The sequence below is a fragment of the Salvia hispanica genome, chromosome 4 (genome assembly GCF_023119035.1).
Source record: "Salvia hispanica cultivar TCC Black 2014 chromosome 4, UniMelb_Shisp_WGS_1.0, whole genome shotgun sequence".
In the NCBI taxonomy this organism is placed as follows: domain Eukaryota; kingdom Viridiplantae; phylum Streptophyta; class Magnoliopsida; order Lamiales; family Lamiaceae; genus Salvia; species Salvia hispanica.
This window is the reverse complement of record NC_062968.1, coordinates 32,146,872-32,150,815: the sequence shown is the minus strand read 5'-3', so window position 1 is coordinate 32,150,815 and position 3,944 is coordinate 32,146,872.

Here is a 3,944-nt window from a genome sequence, read left to right as displayed (position 1 = left end):
TTTTTAATACTTAGCATGATGAATTTTTTTGTAATATGATAAAAATTATGATTATAATCCGCTATTTTTACAGTATGGAGTTTGACCAAAACTTAACTGAACTTTAGGAATTTTTGGCCATTTGCCGTATAAATATAGGTACAAAATGTACACAAAAAATTGTACTGCCTCCATCAAACAAGATTCATTTTTGTCATTTTAATTGTTCGTCTCATTTCATTTTTAGTACAATTACAAAATATTAGTAAATTTTATAATATCATTAAGACATTTTATTTATATTTTATTATAAAATTAATATTTTTTTTGAGTGAACTACAAAAATAGACTCTGGATTATGCATTTATCTCGCAATTGAACCATGAACTTTAAAAATATCCCCAGACAACTTTGGATTAGGCGTTTATTTCAAAATTGGTCATTTTTCACTGTTTCATGACAAAAATACCCTTTTAAGGTGTTTTGGGGGGTTTGAGCAATTTGGTCTTTTTACACTTTAAATCTGATATTATTTCAGTGATGTACTTGATCTGATATTATTTTAAAATTATCATTCTCCTTCCCTTTTTCCATCCTTCACTTTGTTTCTTTATTTCAATAATAGATTTAATTTTATAAAATTAAATTTTCAATTTCAATTTTTAAATATCAATAATTTTTTATTAATTATTAAAATTACTATTAAATAACAAATTAATAGTTTTAATCAATATTTGATAGTGTCTAATATTTAATCAATAAGGTACGACGACGCCTTAGTTTTAATCAATATTTAATAGTTTTAATCATAAATAGATCATATAACACGATTTATTCTAAGATAAATATGCATCTAATGTAAGACTAATATAATTTTCATTTATTAATTTGAACAAAAAATTAAATTTAACTAGAAAATTTCAACAAAAATTCTCCTATATCAAATTTTTAGTAGTATCAAATTTTTAGTCAACTTCATAATTTTTAATCACAAGTAATTATAACAACCGAACGAAGGCTAAATAGAATAGCTCTTATTTTTCCATCATGATTAATCTGTACTTCTTCAATTCAGGTGAATATTATATTAAATAACAAAATTTAATAATTTCAATAATTATAGTGTCCATGAATTAATAGTTTTAATTAAAAAAATTTATTGATATTTAAAATTTGAGATTTAAAATTTAATTTTATAAAATTAAATCTTATATTGAAATAAAGAAACAAAGTGAAGGATGACAAAAGGAAAGAAGAATGATAATGTTGAAACTTGAAATAATATCAGATTTAGTACATCACTGAAACAATATCAGATTTAAAGTGTAAAAAGACCAAATTGTCCAAACCCCTCAAAACTCTCTAAAAGGGTATTTTCGTCACGAAACAGTGAAAAATGATCAATTTTGAAATAAACGCTTAGTCCGGGGTTATCTGGGGATATTTTTAAAGTTCAGGGTTCAATTGCAAGATAAACGCATAGTCCAGAGACTATTTTTATAGTTTACTCTATTTTTTTTATATTTTATTATAAAACTAATTTATAAAAATGAGATCAACATTTCGTTCAAAACGTCTCCTGATTGTTCAAATGGTGGTGGCACTTATGGGAGAGCCCAAAACAAAGTTTGGGAATGAATCGTAAGTCCAATCTAGGGATGTCAATCGGGCTGGCCCATCAGGTTTCGGACTAGCCCTACTCGAGTTGCGGGTCAATCGGGTGCGGGCTAGTCGGGTTGTGAATTTTTTAACCCTAAAAGCTCGGGTTTCGGGCTAGCCCATCAGGTTGCTACCGATAAAATAAAATTGCAATCAATCTAATAAATAATTATGAAGATTAGTTATATTCATAAAATTAAAATATTTAATTATAATAAATTTGAGATATATGCTTAAACTCAATCATAACCATGATCAAATACTAATATTTGAGATATTTCGTGAAATTTTAATGCATGTTTTATAAATTTAAATATTTTTTAAGTGAATTTGAAGTTTTTAATTTATTTATCAATTATTATATTAATAAAAAATTAATATATAAATTTATATTTAATATAAAATTGAAAGTTAATTTTTTTAGCAATCTATATTATAAAATAAATCAATGAAGTGTCGAATTAGGAGTAAGAAATAAAACAATAAAAAATTTATCGGGTTTTCGGGCCAGCCCATCGGATTTTCGGGTCTGGCCCTAACGGGTCGCGGGTTAATCGGGTGCGGGCTAATCGGGTTTTAATTTTATCTGGCTAGAAATTTCCGGCCCTAACCCTATAAATTTGGCGGACTATTCGGGCCAGCCCATGGATTGCGGGCTACATTGACATCCCTAGTCCAATCACAATATTAGTAACCTTATTGGAGTCGGAAGAAATAAGCTATAAGCCCACAAACAAGCATTTGGGGGCGAATAGCAAACTTTCAAAGTTTTGATAAAAACAATCACGAAGTGGTAAGTATAGAAATTCAGATAGAAATTTCAATACGGGTGGAAAATGGGACTCGAAAGAGATTCAAAGGATCTCCTTATCCACTCCCCCTACTCCACTCCTCACAATGCAATAGAATAATCTACCATCACTTGTTAAAATTGGTCATAATTATAATATTATTCTATTGTATTGTGAGAGTGGAGTAAGAGGAGTGGATTAGAATATCTCTCTGAATTCTAGCACGATTATTGGAAAAGTGATAAGAGTTTGAAGAATAGCTTTCATAGACTCTTGGGGTGTTTAAATCATACGGATATGAGATGGTATTTGGGACAAAGGTGTTTTGATTTGGAGATTTATGCGGAGAAAACGTCTCTTTGCTTGAGAAGTGGAATTATTTAGAGACCTTCTATTAGTTTTGAATCATACTTCCATGACTGCAAACACTGAGTGTATATATATATATAAGGGTGTGTTTGATACCCATGTCAAGAAAATAGCATATAAGAAAATAATCAAGATAATTGACCAGAAATATGTTGAAATTATTTTCTTACTTGTATGTTTGTTACGCTACTGATATTAACCCAGAAACATGATGCGTCAATTAGAATTACATTTTTACCCTTTTTATATTTTTCTCATTAATGTTCATTTCATTGGAACGACCTTAAAACCTGTCCACTGTCATCAATGGCAGCCAAATTTTTTTATTCAGAATTCATCCTCAACTGAATCAATAGCAGCAAAAAAACTATCAAATTATCATATACTGTTACAACCCAAAGTTCTTCGCACTGCCATCAATAGCCCCTAAAAAATCAAAATCATAACCCATGTGATTAAAAAAGAAATTTTTAGCTGCTTCACCTCTTCAAATCTTAACAGCCGGCTTGGGCTTTGCTATTCCACAAGAAGCTGATGAGTTTTTCACCGGAAATAGTTGGCCGCCTTTCCGTCTTCAATTGGCTATTGATTTTCACCAATTGCAGCTTCATCCTCAAGATCCGCCGATATTAAGTTATTTCATTTCTTTGTCGATTTTCTCATTCGCGAATCTGATGAAAAATAATCACAATTCAACGGACTACGACGCCGGCGACATTTTGGGTGTTCAGATCTATCACTTGCAGCGGCCTCACGTTTTTTTGCCAAACAAATTCGAAATATTTCAATGTAACTTCATAGCCAAATAACCAGTGAAATCTCCCTACATGAAAACTATGGATTCATTGGAGAAAGTTGTGGTGATAAGAAATATAGAATGCAGAAGAGAAATAGAGAATATTAGAAGGACAAATGTTGGAAAGAATTTTTTTTCTTGACACGGCAGAAAAATATCGGAGGGGTAGGCTCCGAAAAGGTAACTGCTGTAAGTGGGAATAGATACATGGGCCTCGCTCATTTCACGGGCCAGACAGTAAATACTCGTAGGTATCAAACTGTTGAGTTTGACCAGAAACAAGCTGTTTTCCAGGCTATACAGGGCTATCAAACGAACCCTAAGGGTCCGTTCGCTTTTCCATATAGCAT